The sequence below is a fragment of the Prenolepis imparis genome, unplaced genomic scaffold (assembly GCF_030444845.1).
Source record: "Prenolepis imparis isolate NDT839.2.m4 unplaced genomic scaffold, iyPreImpa1.0 SCAF_13, whole genome shotgun sequence".
Classification (NCBI taxonomy): Eukaryota; Metazoa; Arthropoda; class Insecta; order Hymenoptera; family Formicidae; genus Prenolepis; species Prenolepis imparis.
Window position 1 is genome coordinate 2,590,707 of NW_028141171.1, and position 11,591 is coordinate 2,602,297.

Here is an 11,591-nt window from a genome sequence, read left to right on the forward strand (position 1 = left end):
TTCATGTCAGCTCGTAACAATACTTATTTAATAAAAATAGTTCTGCAGTTTATCTGTGGATAAAATATAGTATACGCGATAGGGTTAACATGAAGAAATATTAGTAAACAATAAAAAGTGAGATTGCAAGTCTAATAAAAAAGTTATATATTAAAAACATTTTCACGCATATGTGTGCATACGTGCATATGTTGGATATGTGTGGTGCTAACCTATCGTGTGTATATGTGTATACGTGTATATGTTTGGATATGTGTGGTGCTAACCTATCGGAGTTCGACCATCCGACTAGGATCCCCTTAAGGCAGAATTTTTAAATAACGAATTCTGCACCTATCTATAATAAATCTTAAGACTTCTAAAACTTTAATAAAATTTTGTATAAGAATTTTGTTATTAAAGTTTCCTTTTAATTATAAAAATAAAGAAATTCATACAAACATTTAAGCTTTATTTAAAAAAGTATTCTTATAAATAGAGAAATTGTATATATACGTGAAACAAATGCACTTAATGCAGAAAATTATTAAGTTTTTTTAAAGATTTTATTATAGAGTAAATAAAAAAAATTTTTCTCAAAATTTTATATTCAAAAATTCAACAAAAATTTTATATGTTAATAAATAAAAAAGGAGTAAATTTATGCTTTATCTAAAAAAATATATAATATTATAAATAAAAATATATTATAAATAAAAATATGAAAATAAAAAAATTATTTATGTCCGATAATGTTTACTATCTTTGTAATATTGTGTTATTGTTATCTCATTTATATGGGAGAAAGAGAGAGAGAGAGAGAGAGAGAGAGAGAGAGAGAGAGAGAGAGAGAGAAAGAGAGGAGAGAGAGGAGAGAGAGAAAGCAACATTACTCATCTTTGCTCTTTTTTCGCACAGCGCTATCTACTTATTATAGTTGTCGCTTAAACAAATACTTGGAAGCGATTGGTCAATTACAATTTAAAAATCTGCTTTTTTTATCTTAATTAATCAAACACTTCTAGCATTTAATCGACTATTTATATCTACGTATTATATGTATTTGCAATTCGTAATAAAAACCAACATGTGGAAAAACAAAATGATAACGCAAAAGCGAATTGTGCGCAGCACTTATATGCGACGTTTTTGTTGCATTTCATCCGAGCATGCTGATACAACAAGTTAGACTTTCAACGTGGCATTATTTCGCATAGACTCATTTTTTTCGAAATATATAACTGCTTATTGTGTATAAATATATTCTCTATATATTATAGATTCTTCAATACATTATATAAGTATTTACTATGAGCACGCGCCTTATTATAAAAACACTATTTTCTATAGATTTTTCGCAAATGTTCGTTCCATTGATTTAATGCATTTTTAGATACATCTCTTCATTCATTCACTTTTGAAAATCTACTTCTACAAATGACTGATGCAAGTACAGTACAATAAATATTTTAAAAAATTGGAAAATCTCATTAAAAATGTCAATAATAAGTTTTTTTACTGTTTTCCAATATCAGTTATCATGCTTTTAAATTTTGTAACAACTTTATTTATGAATTTTTTTTAAAGTAATAAATTAATTATTGTATTATATATAAAAGTATAGCTTATTATATATTGACTTAAAATTATAAAAAGTAACTTTTTTTATATAATAGTTTATTAAATAATTTATAATAAGAAGCATATGGATAAATAATAAAGTCTTAAATCATTAAATTCACATTAAATTTAATTAAAATTTTTTAATTAATTAATTATTTTATTAAAGCGGAAATTATTTCACTATATATTGCTATGCGCCAAATTAAAAAAACTCCTTAACATATTTCCTCAATTTGATTTAATGTAAAGTCTAATTTACTCAGTCAATTCCATGAATCGTAGTTTCGGTAATTTTTTGTCAACAAGTCTGCAATCTGCTTTTCTCCACTCAGATGCTCAATATCGAAATTTCCTTCTCAAACAAAGTGATAACGCACTTCTATGTGCATGCTTTTTTGTGAAATTTCGGGTTTTTTGTCGAATAGCACTCAAGTTATTCATAGAGAATATAGATAATCTCTCTCTCTCTCGTTGTGTACAAAGTCTCTTCAATCAAATAAGTTACTGCTTTCCGGTTTTGCTTGCAGCTATATATTCCGTTTCAATCGTTGATGGAGCAACACTTTCCTGTTTGTGACTTACAATTAGCCAGTTCAACGAAACAACACAATACTTTACGAGTTTGATATCTCTTGATATCTCTTGCGAAATCAACATCGCTGTAAACCTCCAATTTTCTTTTTATATTTGATATTTCGTTTTAATTGTTTATAACTATATAAAATAATATTCGTTATTTTACAAGTCGCTAGTATATAAAATAATAAATGGTAAAGTATTCGACCAAACTAGCAATAGTGCTTTATTAAGCTCACAACGTTTCGACCATGTGGTTGTGGTCCTTTTCAAGTGATACACTGGAAATTACATATATATATTAATTCGATCGCCGCATTGATCAGTTTCAGAATAACAAATTCAATCTTAGAAAATAAAAGTACTTATAGATACGTTATCATTAATTATAAGATCGGACGCAGTATTGTTTTATATATTATTATTAAAAGAGAAACACATCGTATCCATGTGAAGGATCGTCGGTAAATGATATAAACAACGACTAAGCTATATTAAACGACCTGTATTATTTTGTCATAGATATTAGGTAGGCTATCCGTGTCTTTCTGTAGGTTAATTGTGTTATTAAATTTTTTGATAAAAAACATTTCTGCTATTTCTCTCTTTCTAACATATTTTTCACTATGCAAAATATTGGGAGTTTCCCAATCAAATTCATGACCGGATTCAGATTTATGTTTACTTAGAACCGAATGATTTGTCGTGTGCAATTTGATATTATTAAAATGTTCTTTTATTCGTGTGCGCAGGTGTCTTTTTGTTTGTCCAATGTATGAGGCACTGCAATTTTTGCAGTCAATTTTGTATACTACGTTAGTTTTAAGATCTGTAGGTAGATTTTCTTTGCAGCATTTTATAACTGTATCCAATTTTTTTGGTACTTTGTAGACTACTCTCAATCCATTGTTTTTTAACGATCGTGCGATATCACTAACTATGTTTCCGTGCGTGGACAAACAAAATTTTTTGTTGGACAAATGTGGACAAATCGTGGACAAACGAATGCTATCAGAATTTTATAAAAATTCGCAATTGGGGGTGCTACTAATAAAATTTTTTCAAACTTTTTTTTGTTGCAACTATTTTTGAGAAGGTGGACAAACGAAATTTTTTAGTGGACAAACGTGGACTAATCCTGGACAATCGTTTGGTGCTTTGAAATTAAAGAAATCTTTTCATGGGGGTGCTAGTGATGAAATTTTTTCGAAAAACTTTTTTCTGTCATAACTTCGTTTTGGAAGGTGGACAAACGAAATTTTTTGTTGGACAAATGTGGACAAATCGTGGACAAACAAATGCTATCAGAATTTTATAAAAATTTGCAATTAGAGGTGCTAACTTCACAGAGCTCCAAAAAACGCCAACTAAAAGTCGACATTAAAGTCGACTTCAAACTCGATCTTTTACGTCAGGTTTCAGTCTACTTTTTGTACTTTTTTATTATTATGAATAAACTGTTCTTTTTAGCTGAACTGCCCTGCACAATGCTTCGGTATCGTCATCCGTGTTGATGGAAATAGCCCTCTTCTCATTATTCCGAGCTTCCACATATGTATCTGAAGCAAATAATGATAATTTCAGTCGCACAACAAACATACCGAAATTTTTTAATCTGATAGTTGAAGTGTACACAAAATATATATACATACCAAAAGGTCCTATTAAATACTGATAAACTAATTCATTCCAAGATCCTGAAGGCTCTTGATTTTTTGCTATTGCCATCGTTAATTGTTTCTCCCTTGGGCCACCACATCGTCATAATTTCTGGGAATACCCAGTTGGATGGCACTGCAGCAGTTCATTCTGCAGTTACCACAACATAAAATTGATTATTGTTTGCAGCCGGCGATTTCATCTTCACTAATATTATTGGGCAACTTTCTTTTAACCGCGACTATATTTGAGGTTATTATACTTTTATTTTATTTTAAAATATAAATATAAAAATGACTGCTTGAAGTCGACTTTCCGTCACCTTTAAAAGTCGACAAAAAATCGCCTTTTACAAAATATAAATGCATCTCACTTCTATAACGAAACTGATTGATTGTACCGCGGTTGCTCGATATAATCGGCATAATTACCTGAAATGCCCTTAATGACGATGTCACTTTCAATTTTAGTAGGCATCTTGATCTTCGAATAATTCGATCTTGCTCTATCTGGCTAAAATAGAAATACCGGGTGAGGCAATAATTATTAGCACCTTAAATATCTTTATAAATATTGATTTTAGACAAAAATGTTTCAAACAAAAGTTGTAGGGTTTCGAGGGGGACATAACATCGTAATCAAGAATTGCCCTTGAGTGGCGTTTTTCAAGGTTATTTGAAGATCATTTATGTTTTTTTAAATGGAATTATCTAAATTTTTTATATAAATCGATTTCCCGCAATATTCACTATAAAAAGTTATAAGGGCAACATGGCCAAAAAATAAATAGTTTACAAGATATTTTATAAATTAATGCAAGCATATCAAACACGCGGCCCGCGGGCCGCATGCAGTTCGCCAACAAAAAGACTGCGACCCACCGAGACTTTTTGAAAATCTTTCGAAAAAAATATTAATTAATTATTTTTAAGTAAATGTAATATTAAATTTTTATCGATTAATTTTTTGGCCATGTTGCCCTTATAACTTTTTATAGTGAATATTGCGGGGAATCGATTTATATAAAAAAATTTAGATAATTCTATTTAAAAAAACAAATGACCTTCAAATGACCTTGAAAAACGCCACTCAAGGGCAATTATTGATTACGATGTTATGTCCCCCTCGAAACCCTACAACTTTTGTTTGAAACATTTTTGTCTAAAATCAATATTTATAAAGATATTAAGGTGCTAATAATTATTGCCTCACCTGGTATAAGATTTTGAAATAAAGATTAATTAAAATATATTACTTTTGTATCACAAATACACATACAAATTTAAAAATAATATACAATATATTATGTACATGGCATTAATATTATTATTTAATAAATTTAATTTTATTAATTTAATTTAAAGTAAACACGATAACAAAACTGACAGTTAAATTGTTATCTTTAATAATAGTTTGCCTATAAATAAGGAATTTTTGCATAATATATTATATTCTCATATTATAATATTTTAATTTTTGTTATAAGAACGCTTCAAATTTCAGCCAAGCTTTAGCCAAATCTTTTTTAAGTGAACAAAAAAAAATACTTATCATCTGTTTGCAGGATATGGATTGCTCGGATGTAGCAGAGCAATGTTCGCCAACAGAATCTCTTACGTTTTCGATTTAATCGGACCCAGTTTCTCGTTGGATACGGCCTGTTCCTCGGCTTTGACTGCTATGCATCAAGCAGTCGTAGCGATGCACGCCGGCGAATGCGACGCAGCGATCATCGGCGGATTGAATCTCGTGCTCGATCCGGCTTATAGTCTTCAGTTTCATCGATTGAATATGCTGTCCAATGACGGCAAGTGTAAATCATTCGACGTTACGGCTAATGGTTTCGCAAGAGCCGAAGCAGTGGTCGCAATATTTCTGCAGAAATCAAAGGATGCGCGCAGAGTGTACGCCACAGTGATGAATACGGCAATAAACACAGACGGCTACAAACCCGAGGGTTTCACGTATCCAAGCGGTGACATTCAGTACTTGATGTTGCAGAAGGTGTATAGCGAGGTGGGTATCAATCCCGAAGACGTAATTTACGTGGAGGCGCATGGTAGCGGTATCCAAGCGAGTGATCCGGAGGAAGTCAGCGCCATCGATAGATTGTTTTGCAAGAACAGGAAGACACCGCTGCAGATCGGCTCGGTTAAATCAAATATGGGCCACTCAGAAGCCGCCAGCGGACTATGCTCGATCGCCAAGGTGCTGATTGTGATGGAAGCCGGTGTGATCCCCGCGAATCTGCACTTTGCTATTCCAAATCCGAAGATTCCTGCGTTGTGCGAGAGACGTATTCGCGTAATTGACAAGGCCACGCCGTGGGACGGCGGTCTCGTGGGTGTCAATTCATTTGGCGCTGGCGGCGCGAATTCGCACATCATTCTGCGCAGCAATCCGAAGGCAAAAATGTCATCGGCGCTAGAGACTGTTGAGTTGCTACTACCGAAGCTGGTAGCCGTGTCGGGCCGCACGAAGGAAGCTGTACAGGTGTTACTGGACAAGGCAAATGAGCATCGACAGAACGACGAGTTTCTGTCTCTATTGCATGCCGTGCACAAGGACAATATATCGGGACACAACGTTTGCGGCTACGAGATACTCGCTCATGATGGTACGCGCGAAATTGTCGAAATTAATGATGATCAGAAACGTCCCATTTGGTTTTTATTTTCCGGTATGAATACTCAATAGGCCAGGCATGGGTCACGAACTGCTCGACATCAAAATGTGTCAACGTAGTCTACAGCAATGCGCAAACATGTTGATGAGCCATGATGTCGACCTAATGAATATCATCTTAAATGGCAGCAATGAGACATACGAGAATGTGATGATTGCTACCGTATCAATCGTGGCCATCCAGATTGCTCTCGTCGACATGCTAACACTTATAGGTATTCGACCGGACGGCATAATTGGACACTCCCTTGGCGAGTTAAGTTGTTCATATGCCGACGGCGCGTTTACGCTAGAGCAAACGATCTTAGCAGCCTATTACAAAGGCAAATCGATCTTAGACTCCAATTTAGAACTAGGCGCTATGGCGGTGATCAATGTGAATTGGGAGGAAGCCAAGAAGATATGTCCGCCTGATATCACTCCAGCCTGTCACAATTCTGCGGACTCGGTCACTATTTCTGGCCCAATCGAATCTGTGAAGAAGTTTGTAAAAGAACTGAAGAGCAAAGATATCTTTACTAAAATAATCAACTCATCTGGTGTCGCCTTCCACAGCAAATACGTTTCTCCGACTGAATCAAAATACCGCGCTTTGCTCGACATGATCATACCAAAGCCAAAGCAAAGATCTGCCAAATGGATCTCCAGTTCGGTACCCGAGGCCGCGTGGGACAACCAACTCGCACAATTCAGTTCATCGGAGTATCACGTAAACAATATGTTGTCGCCGGTGCTCTTCCAGGAAGCGATCGCGCACATTCCGGAGAACGCGATAACTATCGAGATCGCACCGCATTGCCTGCTGCAGTCGATCCTGCGTAGATCGTTACCATCGACGGTGACCAATATCAGTCTCCAAAAACAAAATCATCCAAACAATCTGATCTGTCTACTGTCTAATGTGGGAAAGATGTACATGGCCGGTGCGCAATCTGATATCTCCAAACTATATCCACCGATCAGTTTTCCCATTAGTCGCGGAACACCAATGATCGGACCTCTGATCAAATGGGACCACTCCGCCACATGGGAGGTACCCAGTCAGAAGAATTTCAATCAGAAGAAACAATTGTCTGGGGAGCACGTTGTGGAAGTAAATTTGTCGAGAGAAACAGACGCGTATCTAGCGGGACACAGAATCGACGGGCGATATGTCTTCCCGGGCGCCGGCCTTCTTGTGATGGTTTGGAAAGTTTTCGCGAAACTACATGATACCGATTTCGAACTACTGCCAATAATCCTCGAGAACGTGTAGTTCCAGCGTGTTACCTTCGTACCGGAGAAGAAAACGATCAAGTTTTCGGTAAATATTCTTGAGAGAAAGGGCGACTTCGAAGTCCGCGAATCCGATTCGATTGTCGTCAGCGGGAACATCCGCGTTGTCGAGGCCACCGAGAAAGATCAGCTGGATCTGGCGCCGCTTCCGATGCCACCCGCTGGATTTTTATTGAACACTGAGGACGTTTATAAGGAATTGAGATTGCGCGGATACGAATACAGCGGTGTTTTCGAGGGAATAAAATCGTGCGACAGTTCCATCACCATTGGCGAGTTACGCTGGTTCAACGAATGGTCCTCGTACATAGATAACATGTTTCAGTTTAAATTATTGTCCATCGATCGGAAATTGGTGTATGGCTCGAAGGTCCGTTACGCCGTGATTGATCCTTTGCTTCACAAACAATTGGTCGAGGAGTTACCGAAAGACGCTGGATTACCGGTATATCACTATAAAAACGTCAATATCGTCAAATCGGGGGGTTTCGAATTAAGAGGGATGAAACCTACCACGCCTCAACGACAGTAGATTCAAATCAAACCCAAGTACAAACGTTACGTTTTCGTGCCATACGAAAATGCGCGCAGCCTGGTCTTGAAAGATTCAACGAAAGAGAAGCTGCACGCGCTCACTGTGCTGTTGCAAATTGCGTGTGAAAACATAACGACGTCGAGAATCAAGGCCATCGAAGTCGCGAATAGCCGAGCCGCGAGAAATCTCTTGGCGCCGCTTATAAGCGATATTTTCGATGGAGAGCCTTTAGTCAACGTAAGTATACTCGCTACAAAATTTTTATGTCATCAATTTTTACAAGAGGAAATTTTATTACATATATCATAAGTCTTTTTTTTCGAGTTCTAAGTACGTGAAAACATGTCGCTTCTATTGTTTTAGATTGACCTACAAGTGGCCGTCAGTTCCGCGATTGACGATTACACAAGTTTCAATGAAATGAACGTTAATGTTAACGTAGTGACATGGGATGCGAACGATGCATTCTCAGGTCCAAATGTGCATCTCGTCATAGCGGCGGACGTTCTCTCTGAACAATCTTACACCGTTCTCAAAAACTTGGCGACTGCCTTAAATTCCACTTGCTTTATTCTTCTGAAAGAGACTGCCACGCAACTCGACTTGAAGACCGCACTGAAGGAGGCGAATCTGATGCTGATCGGTAAACAAATCGATACCTCGGGAAAGAGTTACATCTTGTTGAAAAAACGAAGGGAGAAGCGAGAACCGATCGTAATACAGATCACGGAAAAGAATTTCTCATGGTTGGAAAATGCAAAAGCGGTGTTGAGAAAATACGACAGCAATAGTCAAGAAGTGCTTTTTGTATCCCAAGGCGAAGAGTTATTCGGTAAAATTATAAGCGAAATTATATACAAATATGCTTATCTGCATGCTTATATATAATATTTCTTTAAATGATTTTAAAAACTCATTTTTTTCCATTTTTAAAAATATTTATCTAAAAATTATCTTTTTTTTCCGAGTTTTATTCGAGCGTTTATCAGCAACATCTTGTCACTTTTTATTCGCAGGTCTAGCTGGATTCATGACCTGCATCCGGCGCGAGATCGCAAACGTGCATTATGTTTTCATCCAGGACAGCAACGCTCTCAAATTCGATTTATCCTCGCAGTTCTACGCGCAGCAACTGGAAAAAGGATTAATGGCTAATGTTTTGAAGGGAGGTCAATGGGGCAGTTATCGACACTTGCAATTAGATCAGCATAACGACGTGCGAGTGGAGCACGCCTATGTGAGTGCACGGACAATAGGAGATTTGAGTAGCCTGGCATGGATTCAAAGCCCGTTAACGTATTCTCAAACTAAACATTTAGATAGATTCTGCACTGTGTACTATGCGTCGTTAAACTTTAGGTAAGTTTCGGCAAACATTATTCTTTGCTTGTTCGACTGATTATAAACGGGGATCGTATGTTGTCATGATGATAAATACTTGTTGAATAAATTTTAAACTAAATGAATTTTGTATTATTGTATTAACAGGGATATTATGCTGGCGATCGGTAAACAGCCAACGAACGCTCTTTCATTGTTAGGGATTGTTGCAGAAGACTCCACATTAGGACTAGAGTTCTCCGGGAGAGACGCAAACGGCTGTAGAGTGATGGGTATAACCAAATCTAGAGGATTGGTGACCACCGTGTTGCCGGATTCCGGTTTTCTTTGGAAGGTACCTGACAAGTGGACGTTGGAGCAGGCGGCGACAATACCGGTCGCTTACGTCATCAGTTACTACGCTTTGTTTGTACGGGGCCGATTAAAAGCGGACGAAAGCGTGTTGATTCACAGTGGCGCGGGCGGCATCGGTCAAGCGGCGATCACCATTGCTCTGCATGCCGGCTGCACGGTCTCCACCACCGTCGGCACTCCGGAAAAACAGCAGTTTCTCAAGAGTACCTTTCCACAAGGCCGAACTGAACACTTTTTTTATGTACCTGGAGGCCATATTGGGTCGGCCATTTTGATTTCCATAATTTTAACATCAGATTCAGTTTCGGCGACCACAAAAAACCCCTATACTTATTTAATGTCTTGAAATATTCAACTTATTCCACCTGGTGCATAAAATCCAACCCTTGTCGTTTCAACCCTTCAGAGCGAACCTTGGCCGATAAAAAAAAATACGTATCGAGTATTTTTCATAGTTCTACAAATGTGCAAAGTTTCATTAAAATCGGTGAGTGGCACTTCCGTAGGTTTACTTGTCAGTCGAGAACTGGCATCGAAGACTTGAACGTGCATGAAAGCTAAACAAATTAGATTACTATTTGAAAAGAGAGAATATCCAAAGAGACTTCTGAAACTAGTGTATATGAACATGTGTGGTCCTGTGCAAGTATCTACTTGAAATAACAAACAATATATCCTCACGATGCTATACTGCGTTCACGGAAAGAACGACTCTTCGCACAGCTTTGGGCAGAGTGGGGATCAAATGGAGGGACTCGAACGAGCTATTCAATACGTTATTATTATACTTTTGGGCTCCGGCACACAATCTCAATACTCTCTCTAAATGAGTTAATACGCGCGGGCTCCCTCTACTGGTTTTGCCGGGTCTAGCCTGCAAGATCCGTTTGGCGACATGGAAGAGGGCAAAATGGACGTTCAGTTGGATGATATTTGTCCGAACTGGACAAAATGCGTGGTCGATCTTTCCGTGAACGCAGTATAGACAATTATACACACTTCATAATGATATATCCAAAGCTGCGCGGAGCGTGGTCGTTCTCTCCGTGAACGCACTATAGAGTGTGGAACTCGGAAAGGAGGAAAATTTTAATAACACGTAACTTTAAAAAAAAAGTTGGAGCCTCGATCATAAGAAAAAACAACAATGTGTTTAATTTTAAATCGAAATATGATAAAGACAAAAATGAACATGAAGAAATATAAAAAATAAAATTGAAAAAAAATTTTTCAAGAAGAAATAAATTTGTCTAATAAATATCATACGCAAGAGGAAGATGATAAAAATTAAGACAAGAACAATCTACGCGAAAGTCGAATAAGAAAACTAGAATAAGAAGAAAACTAGAATAATAAAATCACCTCAGAGATATGGAGAATATGTCTATTTGACATATGAACAAGCAATTGCGGATCCTGAAAGAGAAAAATGAAAAAGAGCTATAGAAGAAGAGAAAGAATTCCTAAAAAGAAATGTGACGTAGAAACTGGTTGATCTTAGTTCCGAGAAAATGGAATAAAGCGAAATTAGCCGTTTGAAGTTGCGAAGAGAAACCTGGAGTAG

The 11,591-nt window shown here is 36.9% G+C and overlaps 1 pseudogene; it reads left to right on the plus strand.

The window, feature by feature from the left end:
* The first annotated feature begins 4,650 nt into the window (after positions 1-4,650).
* On the plus strand, positions 4,651-11,012 carry LOC145944322 (fatty acid synthase-like; annotated as a pseudogene).
* Positions 11,013-11,591: the final 579 nt, after the last annotated feature.